Source organism: Cavia porcellus, unplaced genomic scaffold, assembly GCF_034190915.1.
Source record: "Cavia porcellus strain 051 isolate PalLab524CR breed Dunkin Hartley unplaced genomic scaffold, mCavPor4.1 scaffold_30, whole genome shotgun sequence".
In the NCBI taxonomy this organism is placed as follows: domain Eukaryota; kingdom Metazoa; phylum Chordata; class Mammalia; order Rodentia; family Caviidae; genus Cavia; species Cavia porcellus.
In genome coordinates this window covers 11627968-11644117 of record NW_026947513.1, presented here as the reverse complement: position 1 = coordinate 11644117, position 16150 = coordinate 11627968, and the positions used below count along the sequence as shown (strand labels likewise).

Genomic DNA, 16150 nt, shown 5'->3' with positions numbered 1-16150 from the left:
TCAAGCCTGACATCAACAATTAAATATAAGTTGCCATATTTCCTTGTAGGCTTAGAACTATAAACAAGGGTATGTTCTTATGCGGCTATTGTTATATGTTCTTAAAAGGCTAAAGCAACCATCACAATCTCAATCTTTTTTCAAAGGACTATTGACAGTTGACATAAGAAAATATGTGCAGGAAGTGCACTATTTCAGCAGGATCTTACAAAATGCATTTAAATAAATGTCTATAAAATTACTGTAATTTGTTTCTAAATTTAGTCTTTGTTGAAAACATTCTATTGGTTATATATCTCACATAACACATCTTACAAAGCATACTAGTCAATGATAGGTAACCTAAGTTAAAAACCACATAACTTAAAATTATACCTATAATAAATCACATATTTAATGAAACATAATCTGCTATGTGTGTACTTATATTGCTATTATGTAGAATGAAATGTCCAAAAATGTGGGTTCTTATAGCCTAATGATGCGATAAAATAGTCCTGCAAATGTGCAGATTAGCTAAAGCAGGAAGCAAGGAAAAGAAAGGGAGGGAGGAAGACACCTAGAAAGGGATGGAGAGAACGGGGGCTGGAGGTGAGGACTATTTGTGGGCACAGCGTTACGTGTTAGGCAATAATCTAATTGTTTCCTTTTTCTTCTAGTTTCTGTAGCACAGTTTCTACTATCCCTAGAATTTAACAGCCCATTTCTTTCTAAGGGAGGATATGACAATTCTGGAAAAATTGAATGAATTTTTCATAACCATGCAGATAAAAAAGGGCAGAGCTAACATTATCATCTATTGACTTTTGATTATCCTCAGAGGGTGGACTGTGCTTAAATACAGACTAAACAAATATTTAGCTCTTCTTATTTTGGTTGTTTACCTCGTTTCCTGATAAATGTTTTATTCACCAGCAAAGATTCAGGATATAATGCTTCTCTTACAATAGGAGAAATAGGAGCAAACAAGTTCTAAACATATTGTACTTTAAGACATTTTATACCTAACATTCTGAGTAACAATTTGATGAATCTTAGCTAAAAATAGGAGAAAATTATATGGGGAAAAAAGCACCTAATTGTTCTTTAAAATGTTTATTTCACAACCTGTTATAAATGTCACTTTTTTCATCATTTCTTGCTGGACTATCTCTTAATAATAAAAATAGTTACTCTTTTAGATTCCTTGTTGAAAGCCTGTGATAATGAGATTATGTTGTTTTACTAAATTGCACACATGCAAATTCTGTAACACAAACAAGAGGTCAGCTTTGTTTCTCAACACCAAATTAAATTATACTAAATTAAACTATACTAAAAGGAAGTGCTTGGCTAAGGCGGTCTGGCCATCTCAACAAATGACTATCATTTATGCAGTTTGTTCATTTCCCTGCAATGCCTGTGCATGTTCAATAAAAATCGATACAAGAGAAAGGATATGAAATCCCTACCAGCAAAGTTGGAAGAAAAAATAACACACTAATTTAAAGTATACTTCAGCTACCTGTCATGAACAAATTAAAAAAGCCTTTAATGGAAAGAAGTGCAGTACTTGGCAACTTCATTATTTGCCTGTGTGGATGAATCAGCTTTTTCTAGTCTTAAAAAAGAATCCAAGTGTCTTCCTGTCTTCCTATCTGGAGGCACTGCGGTCTCTCCATGGAATGAACTGGGTTGTTAAAGTTTCACATCTCTGGATCCAAAAGGTAAATAGTTTCCATATTGGATTTCATCCTTTAATTTTTAAAATAGCATCTTTTTTTGTTGACATTTTTGGCCAACCAGTCGTGCTCTTGATTACTTCATTTTAATGCTACTTATCATTTGTAAATTTTCATGAATGAAGGGCCTCAAACACCGGATTTGCCATAAAGTATTTTGAGCTAAAAAGTAGAAGGAGAAATTGCAAAATTCCTCCATTCACAATCTATAAATCATATTAGAAGAGACTTTCAATTGCTTACCCAAGTTTTCAGCTTCCAGCTTCTGTGTTTACAGATTCCTGTTGTTAAACATGTAACGTTCTGATTTAATCTTTTCGATCTTAAAGACTCCACCACAGCCAAGGCCCTAATTACAATAGCAAGAACAGCTTTGAGAAACTGAGAATGAAGAGCAAAATCTTTCATTTTTAAAGAGTGTAGATTAAATTATATTCTTTATTTCTTTAGGCAAATGTAGCAATGGACAACTACAAAACAGTTTTGCCTTATAATTGGTGCTACACGTTATTTGTTTCAAAAATGTGTAAATCTACTGGGAACCTCATAAAAGTATAACAAATAGAAAGTTTAAGAGTTGTGTTGAATTGATGCAAAGTAGTCTTGTGATTTTTAGTTATTTCATTTGTATTCATCTAAAAGTTAGTTGACTACATACAGTCTCATAGTTGAATATGAGAATATTTAACCGCTAGGATTGCAGAATTTACATAAATAATAATTTAAATATTTTCTGGTGATACATTTCATTTTGTATTGCATTATAATTTAAATACTGCAAGATTTTCCATTTTTAAATAGTTTCAACATAGTAATAGAACTATACAACTAATTCTACCACTATTATCTAAATCTAGAATACCATCACTGTCCCAAAAGAAAGCAGAACCCATTTGAAGTCATTGGTCATACTTCGTTCTTCACAGATAGGAATTGTTAAAGTACATTCTATGTTTGCTGACTTTCCTATTCTGGACATTTAAAATAAATGAAATTGTCATATGTGGCCATTTTCATTCAGCATATTGTACTAAAGACTGAGATGTGTTTTAGAGTGAGTCAGATTTTTTATTTAGTTTTATAATTAAATATAATTTTAATTTTATGGATGTACAGATTTTTTTTTGAATTAATTTGTCAAGTGATGGACTTTGCTTTCTTTTCACCTCGAGTCTACATGGAGTGCTATCAACATGTATTCTTTTCTTGATTTTTTTTAACAAACGGAAGCATATATTTCAGGTAAGAATTGATGGCTCATATGTTAACTCTATATTTAATTGTTTGAGAATCTATTCACTTTACAAAGTGACTTCAGCATTTTACATTTCTCCCAGCGTTGTACAAGGGCTCACATTTCTCTTCCTTCTTGCCAAAACTTGGTGCCTTTATTTTTGTATATAGCCTTCATGATACAAATTTGTATCTTAGTGTGAATTTTTTACTTGATATACATAACCTGAATGCTATAGGAATACACATGAAAATAAATACACAGATAATTAGTTAGATAAATGGTAGATAAAACATGTATGCATAAAGTTTAAAAATTATTCAAAGAAATGCTGCAATTTTTTTCTAAGAAATGACGTATTTATAGCACCACCTACTCTTTTATATGAAAAGAAAGCATTCAATGGCTGGCTTTGGAGGAAAAAATTATTGACAGAAAGTGAGAAGAGAGAAATATTTCAAAAAGAATATTTTAAATTAATTTATGGAAATTGAATTGGGCAAGGTATCTTTGTGAATCACTGACTATACCAATGTTGCTTGACAGTTTAAAATGGGTAGAGGATAAGGTAGTGAACCGTAACCCCTGTATCTGAAACAGAGACACACAGATGTGACTGGAGCGATTAAACCCTTTCAATATTTTGAAATAATGTAAGACATTTGTAGGCTTAATCATTATAGTAGACCATATATAATAATAAATATCACTGTACTTTTATATTTCATTAAAACTCAGAAGGACAATATAATGGTGCGGAGGAGGACACTTGTGTCCTATTGGTAAAGCATCAGAAGGAGTGGGGCTGGAGGTTTAGCTCAGTGGCATAAGCGCCTGCCTTGGAAGCAGGCAGTCGTGAGTTCGATCCCCGGTACCGATAAAAAGAAAAAAGACAAAAAAAAAAAAAAAAAAAAAAAAAAAAAAAAAAAAGAAGGAGTGACTCAGAATGAGGCAAAGGTTGTGCAAACATCTATCACCTGCGTCTGCATGTGGCTTTCTGAGTACTCTAGGATTATGATTATTTCTGGCCTCTGTTATTCTAATCTAGCTAGTTTCCTGGTTGCATTATGTTTCTAAAAATATTTCACATGAAGGCATTAATAAGCTGTCATAATTGAAGACAAGATATTTATCAATTGAAAGTGAATAGTTAGCGAGGGATAACAGAATTTTTTTGTTTGCTTCTGTGTTTTCTTTTAAATAGCAGGAATCAAACAGACAACCTTGCATTCAGCAGGCAGGCGCTGTGACACTGAGCTACATCCTTGTCCCAATACATAAAGAGTGCAGCTAGGTGTCAGCTAACCTCCCTGCAAGCCCAAATATCTTTGATTCAGACAAGTGACTCATTGATTTTAAGGTTTCCAGGAAGTTCTTTTGGCAAGGGTAACAGTAGATAGGAGACAAAACTGGAAATCAACATAATAGAATGTGAGAAAATGGAGAAAAACGTGAAAGGAAGGGAAAAGGATATGGGAAATGGCAGAGGCAGAGCTGGGACAATTTGAACAGGCTAAACTAGAAAGATGAGGGCAAAAACAGAGTGGAGAAGAGCAGAGGTGAATGTTCCTTTCGAAATGCAGTCACAAGAAACGGAACTCAGAAATTAACATTATAATGTAAATGTCTTTAGCTTGAGTAGTTATAAGTGAAGTAATGAGGTGTGTTATGAGTTATAAGTGAAGCAATGAGGTCCTCTGGTGTGCAGCGCTAGAGAAGGAGGGTGCAATATTAGCTGCGGTCGTCAATGTCAAGAACTGAGACTTTTAAATTATTACTCTGTTGATGAGAGGAAAGTGATAACCTATACTTAGATTTCTCTGATTATTCAAGTTTCTGCATATGAGTTCTTGATGTATTATTTCAGATTATCTGTAGAAAAATAAATAATATGATAGATAAGGAGAGTTTTGTGTGTGTGTGTGTGTGTGTGAGAGAGAGAGAAAGAGAGAGACAGAGATAGAGAAAGAAAGAATATACCTGGATAATTCATTGAGAACAGAAAATAATATGTAGATGAAAAAATCTATGGAAATAACATATAGATAAAATTACAATACATGTCAGGATTCTGAGGATGTAGAGGCACCAAATATTTCAGTGTGAAAGTTTAAAATCCTCATACAGTATAATATACTAAAATATATATATTATATAATGAAGGTGATGTCATAAGAATTGAGATTGTTCAAGTGGTAAATATTTAGTAGCTGCATTTAATGGGAACGATATTGTACAATTGCCCCTACCTGTTTTAGGAAAGAGACAAAAATACATTCAATCAATCAAATAAATGTGCTGAGGTTTACATTCCTCTTTTGAGGAATTCTCAACTAGTGAACTTGCAGGAGTATGCCTGACCATTTTTGTCTCTCGGTGTACATATAAGGATGCTGCTGGGGGAAATCTTTTCACTGGAACATGACCAGGATGCTCACCTGGTAATTTTTGCCACTGACTAGAATGACAAGTTCAAGGTGCATGCCAAACTATCAGCGATAGGAATATTTAATTTTTCATTTTATATGAGGAAAAACTGAAGTGGTGCCAATTGCATGCACTGTGTTTGACAAAGAATGCAGTATAACAGTGGATTGCGGGAAGTGACATTGGACCCAAGGTACTTTGAGAGATATGACACATTAGATTATTATTATTATTATTTTGTGTGTGTGTGTGTGTGTGTGTGTGTGTGTGTGTGTGTGGTACTGGGGATTTGAATTCAAGCCCTAGTATGTGTGAGGTGTTGGCTACAGCACTGAGCTACATCTCTAGCCTTATTCTTTTGTTATATTTTTGAGAAGGTTCTCACTAAATTGCCCCGGTTGCTTTCAAAGTTCTTGGGATCATCCCCTCTCAGTGTCTCATTTATGTGGGATAACTGGGATGGACCACATTGCCTAGTTATCTTCAGTTGTTTGTCATTCTTCTTAAGAGGTGTTCAAGAAAATGGTAACATAAGTGACTTATTATACAACATGATCTATTGCCTCAGATGTTTATCAGCTATTTGAACTACTTAAATAAAATCCTTGGATAAATTATGCAGTGATGCAGTCTGTCCGAGTCTGCTGTTGTAGATGAACAGGATAAAAATTTGACACATTTCAATATGCAGTTTGGGGACAAATAGGCACTTTAAGATGAGGAATTGTACAATTTCAAAAATTTAATATTAATCTTTAACTCCATTTCTATTTTGAGGTTTGAAAACTGAAAACCCAAGGCTTTGTGATTGAAACTCAATTGTAGTTTCCCATTTATTGCATTTTATAACTTTCATTACTTGCAATATGTAATTTAATCAATCATTCTTATTAGAATTTCCTGATTTAAAAAAGTACATAAAATTATATTTTGCTGAATTATAAATGTGAATATAATAGCCATTAATGTTTCCTGGTACCCATAAGCTAAACTGAGATTCTACTATTTTATTAAATCCAAAACCGCTTCCCTTTTGCTTCTTTCTTTGGGACCTTTTTTGCCAGCACTGCTCATAAAGATTTCTTAAAATTATGCTGCTATCATTGCAACTAAAGGACAATTTTATAGCGATATACTTCTTGAATACTTAAAAGTAAGAAGATACAGTGTTTCCAATAGATGTTTATATTTCTAAGCTTATTTACTATATTGTAGAAATCAGAATATATCTATTTCTGTATTTTCTAGATATTCATAAATGCTTTATATTTGCCACAAACAATTTTGATAAGGAGAGACTACAAGAATGTGAATACAGTGTAGCTAGAAATTCCCAAACTATATAACATACACATTTTAACATCAGTTCTACAAATGTATTTATTTCATTTTTATAACTGTCTTTCTGGCTTAACATTATTGTTTCCCATAGTTTATAAGCAAGTGAGCTCCAGAATGTTCAATGAACTGTACTCAGTGTTCTTGCTAAGGGGTTTTAGGTCTTAGTTTATCTAACAGACTGTGACTCTTAACTCTGGTGCTTAGTCTGTTACAGAATATTACATTGAAATACAGAATACCTCCATGGGGTTTATTCTAAAATAAAGTGGCATGATGGGATCAATTAATTCAAAATTCCCAAGATGTTTTAGTGTGTTCAGGATGGTCTAACAAACTACTATACCCTGAATGACCTACAGACAGAAAAAAATCATTATTCACATTCTTAGATACTTACAAGTTCAGAATCAAGGAAATGGTAGGTTTTAAGTCTGGTGAGGTCACAGTTCCAGATAGACAGAAATGTTGTCACAAACCTCACAGAGCATAAGTGGTGAGAGGATCCCAGGCTTCTTGTATAAGGGCTCTCATCGCATTATGAAGGAAATTTCCCTATAGTCTAATCACCTCCTATAATGGCACCTTGAGGCTGAAGGTTTGAAGATATGAATTTTACAGTCATAAATACTCGTCATAGCTCACTTGTTTTGTTATCCTGTTTATTGGAGAACACTTCTAAATGCTCCCTTGTTTGGCCTTCAATTCAACTCAAGGGCTTGTTTCAAAAAAGACTTTAAATTCATTATTTTTATTGTATCACTTTTCACTCAGCCTGAAACTCATTGCCTCTGCTTCCATCTCCAAGGAAACTGATCAGTAAAAAGAGAACTTGTAGTGGCCATAAATAATAGATACTTCCAAACAACTCTTTAGATCGATGGATTTTACTAAACAGCTTTCTTTCTAAAACCTTCTGTTATGAATTGAATCATGCTCCCACCTTAAAATTCATATTTTAAAGTATGACCTCCAAGCGAATGCAGAATATGACATCATTTGCAGATAGATTTGTTGTAGGAATGAGTAGCTAAGATAAAGCCATAATTAAGTATGGTAGGACTTTAATATAATATGACTGGCATCTCCTTATAGAAAATGGAAATTTGAACACAGACAAGGGCATATGCAGAGCAAACCTGCCTTGACCATTAAGGCAGAGCTTGGGGTGATCCTTGCATATTTTGAGAAATGCCAAAGACTGCCAGAAATCCACTGGATGCTGGGTTTAATATCAGAAGAACTTCTTTTTTGTAGCCCTCAGAAGGAAAGAAGTGACCTGCAGAAAGATTTCCCTCTTCCAGAACTACAATTCAAATTTGTAATACAATAGCTAGACTTAGCAAATGAATATCCTCCCTTTTCTTTGCCTGTAAAGCAGGTTGGTCTAACTTTCAGCTCCTGGGCTACAAGTGGTCAGGCTAGTCATTTGGCTTGTCAATGAGCTTTTGCTATTGTTTTGTGATTTTTAGCCATATTTTCCAATCAACTGCATGGTTGTTGAGCAAAGCACTCTTAACAACAACAGGATACTATTTACAATGTAGGACTAACTCTACAAAATGCAGCTACTACAGTAAGTTAAGTAAAAACCACACGAGAGTTGGATGCTATATGTATTTCTAAATGTGGCAATTAAAACACAGTGATTACTGATAATAAGATTTTAGCCTACCTTAACATGTGTGGCTGTGAAGCCAGGCATTTATTTTTATTAAGCAGTTATGTAAGTTGCATATTTAATTATTAAAAATGAGATTGCATCATTTCATAAAATAATTTAATAAATTAATATGTAAAAATGAAGTTTTGTTAGTTACAACATTAACTGTATTACCTATTTTATATGTATGTGTATTTTATATGTGGCCCAAGATAATCCCTCTTTATTCAGTGTACCTTAGGCAAATCGAAAGTTTGGACACTCATGATCGAGAGAATTAACAATCTTTCCAGGCTGGTTTATTTTACGATTCCTAAGAAGTCTTTAATAATTTGGCCTGCCATTTTGTGCCAGACTTAAATTCTGAGAATGTGAAGCAATCTGTTCCTGAAAATCACCCTAGAGTATCACACATATTGTTTGAATAAAATCAAACTCCACTGGTGTCAGTTAGCATCATTATGGATTTAAACTACGAGTGTCTTCTTTTTTAGGCACAAGGTACCCAGCATATCCAAAACCCAGTCTATTACATTTGTCTGCCTTGTTAGCCTTTCTCTATTTCCTCTTTCAGAGGAAATCACTTCTTTGACAGTTACTCAACCAAGAAATGTGAAGATTAAGCTAGATTCCTCACAGAAACTGGTAACCAATTTTGACATAGTTAATAAGCTAAGTCAGTTTTACCTCTTCAATATTTCTTACATAAAGGCTTCTTTTCCATTCACTTCATTTTTTTAAAATTTTAAATAAAATAAAACAGAGCAGAACAAAGCAGATCAGAACAAAACAATGCAAACAACACAGGATTTCAAAACAAGACAACAGGAAATCAATCGTGGCTAACACAAGGTCTCCGGTTCTCCCTGAAATAGTTGCTCATATCTTCACACACATCAAATTCGAACAAAACCAAGCAGTATAAAATTAATCAAAACAGAAGAATGGTTTTATTATGTGTAATGGTATGCACAACTACTTTTAAGAAAATGAGACATTATGATAGCCATTGCTTATTATCTGTCATCTTGTTTTGAAATCAAATAATTTTTTATTCTGTGTTTTGATTGATTTTAGTCTGTTTTCTATTACTTGATTTCAGTATTTGTGAAGGTATGCATAGCTATTTTGGAGAGAACAATAGACATTATGGTAGATGTTGTTGATTTTCCTATTGTCAGATTTTGAAGGCTGGCAATGCTATCATTTCATTTCTCATGATCAGGTGCAATAACATCGTGTGTTCATAATACAGACTACCTTGACATCCTCCAACTTATGATTTATGACTGATAAACCCAAATCTCCTCTTTCCTGAAATGGGCCATCCATAATTATATTTAAATAATTCTTTCTAGAATACCAGTTCTAGTTCTAGGGAATCATGCTCTCCAGAATTCCCTTCCCATTTTGTTCTGTAACATACCATGTAGTCTGATTCTTCATACACATTTACATTTATAAAGACAGTTTCTAATTCAACTTCTTTATGGAATACATATTTAAATACCATAGAATTTAAATAACAAGATTTTTTGTAAACTTTTGCAATGAACAGTCCATTTCAATTTCTGTTCATTATTTCTGTACATTTCATTATTCCAGACTTGAATAAATTTATATCACCATTTTCATTATATAAGTATGCTTGAAAACCCTCTATAATAAATTTTAACTGTCTTATTTCCTAACTTCCAGGACACACACATACACACACACACACACACACACACACACACACACACTCCTGTGTTTCTCAGTACTATCAACAATATGATGTCAGTATAGAAAGCATATTTTCTGGCTGTGTCTCTGGCTGTTAAATTCTGGATGAATCCTAATAGACATGTTCTTATGTTGAAGGTAATACACTGAAAAGAAAAATTCATACTTAAAAGAACTATGTTAGAATCATTTTTAATGTCTGTGGAATATTTCTAAGTTTAAAATAAATTTTGACATTTTGACCTTGAATATTTAATGTTATCTTTTATTAAGCAAGTTAAATTCTTTTTATTGCTTAGCCTTTTATGTCTCATTCATGAAAGCTGAGATGGTACAAATTTCTCCCATAAAGAAAGTTCATGATGGCAAAGAAATTAGTGTAATCTGGATTTTGAGTTCTGTCAAATTTTTGACCCGTATAATTCTAATATATTTTTAGTATTTCTGGTTTTTGAGAAAAGGAACAAAACAATTTAATTGCATTATTATAAGTCAGAAACTATTCATCTTTCAATGAGTTGCTGAATTCTATAAAAACTGAATTATTAAGAATCTCATTATTTCATAATTTTATTCATTTTCACCAGTAAACCACTGAATTTTCATAAGATAGCTTTTTTTTTTCTTTAATGCTTGGTTCATAGAAATTGGAAAACATATTTTCTCAGGCAACAACTCTCCAATAAATAGATCTCTAGCATATACATTGTCATTAGGGTCAATATCTGTTAGGAATCTTTTAATTAATTATAAGATCCAATCAAAAATATTAATATGGTCATCTATTTAACACACCTAAACACACTTGCTGTTGTATCCTTACATTGTTTTGCTTTGTTCTGTTTTTTTTCTCTTTTTCCTTTTAAATAAAAAAATTAAAAATAATTAATTATAAGATGCCAGGAGTACGTGATTTAAAATAAGAGGATAAACACAGAAAAATGTTTAGCACTAAGAAACATATTTGTGTAACCTTATCGTTTAGCTATGCTTGATAAAAAATACAATCTTCTTAACTACAGGAGTGACTCTGGACCTAGATATCTGATGTTAACTTGAACTTGAATGAAAAATCTGGACCTAGGTAGATAACTTAGCCTGAAGTGACACCTATTGTTGTATAAATGAGAAGGCAACATTTTATTGTGTAATATGGCAAATTTCCTCTAGCCAGTATTCTATGTTCTTAAACTTATGGTTTGTGGTGACAAGGGCTAGTTTATATATGATGCTACTGATAGTGGTCTTGATTTTTAAAATGAATATTTTTGAATGTTATATACTTGCAAAAATTCCTGAAAAAAATCATTCATTCAATTTCTTAATTGTTCTGTAAGGGGATTATTGCCTTCCATTTTACAAACAAGAAAAATGAGGTTCAGATAATTTAACTGATTTACTTAGTGACCCTAAAACCAATGTAAGAGCCATTTTAAATACGATGTTCTCCAGAAGTAATATTACCTGTGCTATCAATGACATTTTTCCTTTTGGTGAATAAATGGTGCACTGTTCAGCCATCCAAAGTTAAGCTATGTGACTAGTTCCAGCCAATGTTCCCCTACTAAGTTTATATGAATAGATTTTCCCAAAGCATGGAAAATCCAGAAATAATCTTATAGTTGCCTCTTATTCTGAGATGCCCACAGAATGTTCCAGATGGTGTTGTTCCAAGATAGCAGTGCTTTCCCCATTCCAAACCACTAAATTGATGCTGGCAGGATGACATTCATCATCTAGATACAGACATTTCAGATCTATGAAACTTTGTTGTTTAACTCACTGAAAAGTTCATATTTTATGTACAAAACAAAGCAGTTCTGTTGCAGCACAGTATCTTGCTTAATGTTTGGAGTTTGCAGTGTTTTCCATATTATTAGCTGTATCAGTATTTTCTGACATAATAAACCACTCAATAAACAATGTGGACTACCATGGAAACTCTTAATTTTGAATGAATCATTTCCTCCTGTTAATGTTTCAGTTTTTCACCTGGAATTTCTTGAAATTTTGTACTCCCTTATTGGAATTTATCCTTTGTAAAGATTTGCCTGAATGCTATTTGGAACCCCCCATTTTTTTTTTAAAGCATTGATGTTAATAAGACAATTGTATGTCAGTTTTGACACAGGAGCAGTGTGACCTCATCAAAGCCATCTCTCAGCCTCATTCAGAGAACTAGAATGAATGGTAAGTATTTCAAGATTAGGGAATTAAGATAAATAGAAATGTCACCTCCAAAACTGTGTATATTTCTCTAGATATAACATTCTCAAAGGTAATTGGAAAATTTGAGAAAAGTCAGTTACTATTTCCCTGGAAACGAGGCAATGTTGGTTGCCCAAGTGGTTCTGCAGATGAAATCTAGGGAAGGAGAACTTTGAAAGCAGCTGATTTTATATTCAGGATAGAGCTCAGGCTTCTCCTGATCAAAAGAATATGCTAGAGAAAAAGAGCTCCACGTGGTGCCCAGGAAAATATAAATAAGCTAGAATCGCCCCAAATTTCTTTCCTTGTTTCCCAGGGATACTAAGCGAACTATCAGAAAAAAAAAAAAAAAAACAAACAAATTTGTGTTTCACTTCCAATTCCAAAACTCACAAAATCTCTCTCTTTTGGTTCCAGTGACAAAAACCACCCCACAGGCTGTGGGATCCCAGCTAACGGTTCTGATTTGGTCAAACTGATATACTAAAGAGTGCTATGAGATAACTATTTTTTCCTGTTTATTTATTTATTTACTTCTAATGCACTTGATTTTTCTTCAACAATTTCACATTAATAGACATGGGAACAATATGCGAATGTATACTGGATACTGTATAATAATAAAATTTATTTTTTGCTTCAAAATCGTGCAAATATATTTAAAGAAAGATATAATTTCTATAAACATGTTATAGCATTTTAAAATACAGGTTTTTAAACATAGCTTTTATTGTATCATGCTTATATCTCTTTGTTCTAAACACTGAACAAGGGATCTTAAAACAGAGAACCTGCATTTGTAATGACCATACATTTAATAGTTATTTTCTTAACTAACTACTTACTAGTGATGTCTAAGAAGATGTGTGTTTATATTTATATTGGGAATATGTGCATCCAGAAAGATGAATGCCTTATATCTTGTCTTACATAGAACTGTGCAGGGTACATTGGGCCACCAAAACAGAATTCTTAAGCGTAGCTTTAAATTTTATGTAAATGCTGCTCTAATAAAATTAGTTGAAAGGAAATTTAGTGCTTTTGATGTTTAAAATATTACTATTTTTTAACATTTATGAACTTCAAATATAGTTAATGATCACTGTAAACTAAAACCCATTTAAACCAACAATTTTTACATGTATTTGAAAACACATAGATTGTATGTGACCATCAAAATTACAAATGCTATACTTTATTTATTGTAGGGCATACAGGTGTAGCTCAGCAGCATAGTGCCAGCCTGGCAAGCGTGAGGCAATAAAAATAATGATAAAAAATACGGTAATTAAGTGTTATTGCACAATTTTTAGAATTAGAAAGAAATTTTTATTTTTATCTTTTCTGGTATGACATTTGACAAATAAGAAAAAGAAATGGAGCTTACTGAAATGTTCACTTGACAAATTTATTATTAATTAATAAATTCAATTATTAATTTTTGTAGCAAAGCTAATTATTTACCTCAAACAAAATAATCCGGTGATTTCATCAGAAATTTAGACATCAGCATAATTATTTGCACCTGAATTTAGGGGATGATAGAAGGTTACAGTAGCAATAAAGGGGAATAAAGAGTATGTACATATTTTACTGATTGTGTAAATAGTTCTATAATTCAAAATGGTACAGCTATTGATTTAATGTGTTCACAATTCGATTGGAAAAAGTGTTTGCCAAACCTAATCATAACTAAAGCAAACGAAAAACTGGAAAACCATTTCATACAAAAAATAAAACACTCTACAAGAGATATTCCAACTCATTTTTATTTCATAATATCTGAACTTGGCCTCATGCACACTTGAGATAAAACAGGAATGAATTACAGTTCTTGATCTGTGAGTATATTTGCGATATAGTGAAAGAAACATAACAATATGGCATTGAAACTATTTTCCTCATGACTCGTCTAAAACTGAGGGTGTGAATGATGACATCCGGTGATTTCATCAGAAATTTAGAGATCAGCATAATTATTTGCACCTGAATTTAGGGGATGATAGAAGGTTTCAGTAGCAATAAAGGGGAATGTATGGAAGCAAGATGTCTGTGTGTCTGTCTATGCATTTCCATGCTCATACATTCATGTGTGATGGGGAAACACATGTTAGCATTTGATTGCTATTTAAAAACTTAAATGACTCAAGTCTCCTGAATATCACTAATAATCATGGAGAAATAACTGTAATATAGAATTTTTCAAAGTTTTAAATGCAAAAAAAAAAAAAATACTTTACTTTTCCAGACCTCTTTCATTCTCAAGGAAGATGAATGGCAGGTGCTACCTTTTATTGCAATGGAGGAATAAAGAGGATTCAAGATGTGACCTTTGATTAAAACATGAAATTTGCTTTCTTCAAGTCCTCAAAAATGAGCTATCGTTCCCTGATCAAAATGCTCATCTGGGTACTGACTCCTGGGGGTTACTTTAATAGGACTTTACATTTTGCAATTTAAAATGTATGTATTCATCTAATGATACCGTGTTCATTAGAAAAAAGAAACCTCAGTGCTCAAACCTCAATTCGCAGCATGATTATTCATATCTTCTTGCTGATTAGTGATACTAAAATGCCAACACAAATCAAAGTCAATTTTCATATTATGTTTATATTGGTAATGCAAATATAATTAAATATCTAATAACTAATGAAGCTCTTTCCATGAGAGCTAATACATTGGAGAATGTCCTTGGAAAATAAGCCAATGGGAATGAATTTAGTTACTGATTTTCACTAATTTTAAATCATAATTTTGAATTAACCAATGTTGAATATATATTTATATGGATTCTATTTTTAAGTGTATCCTGGTACAAGATTCTAACTGTGGCTTTTGCTTGAATATTCTTATACAGATGACATCTATATGTGGTTTGCATCTTGTTATCCGTCCATCCGTCTATCCATCCATCCATTCAGTAAAACATTTATACAGTGCTTAATATATACCAGGTACTGCGCTAAAAGTCAGTGATATAGATACCTATAACATACCCATTCTGGAGCCAAAAAGCCTGATTCTTTGTTTAGTACTACAGTAGTTTAAAGTAAAATTAAGTAAAGTTTAAAGTCTCTCATTTTTAAGGGGACCCTTTAAATAAATTCAGAGTTATTGATTACTCTTTGTTATTGCATATATTAAGATTTTTTTTTTTTGACATTCTAACTATTTCCATGAGAAGTACTCATTTTTATTTCTCTAGCTTTGGGTTTTGAACTTGTATACTGCTTTGGCCCATAGGATACCTGCAGCCGTGATGCAAGCAGAAACACGTGCTTGTACATGATACTATTTCATTTGCTATCTACTTCTAGTAAAAGGCTGTGCTCAACAGTTTGATGGATCCTGGAGTTAAAATAAAAGAAGATAGTACTTAGACAAGACATCCAACTGAGCATGTGGTCCGGAATTAATCTTAACCAAAACTAGCAGAACTAGACAAATAGTTAATTACTCAGCTAATCCATAAGATTGTGGGAATATAAAATACTTATTTCCAAATGCTTTCAGGGTTGGAGGTAGTTAGTTGTAGTCTCATAGCTGACAACTACAAAGTATCCTTTGTATTATAATAATTCTAATCCTAGATCCATTTTGTAGATCTTGTACTTTCAAATACTTTCCATGATACTGAAAATATATGTACACTTTTGCCCTGATTTAAGGAAATGAAGATTAAGATGGCTGTTATTTTATCATTTAACTTAGTTTTTCAAGTCGGATGGCAACACAGAGAGCAAGCATCTCTGGTATAATGAGACACATAGCATTATTTAGAAAAATAATTAAGCAATTTCTTGTGTGACAATCAAATTATTCTTTCCAGAA

At 32.5% G+C, this 16150-nt stretch overlaps 1 long non-coding RNA gene across 1 annotated transcript in view; it reads left to right on the top strand.

Moving 5' to 3' along the window:
- Positions 1-1638: 1638 nt before the first annotated feature.
- LOC134474113 (uncharacterized) overlaps positions 1639-16150 on the top strand; it is an 85609-nt gene continuing 71097 nt past the window's right edge. The window contains exon 1 of the long non-coding RNA XR_010044728.1: positions 1639-1706. This is a non-coding gene — a long non-coding RNA (uncharacterized LOC134474113). The remainder of the gene's footprint in view (positions 1707-16150) is intronic.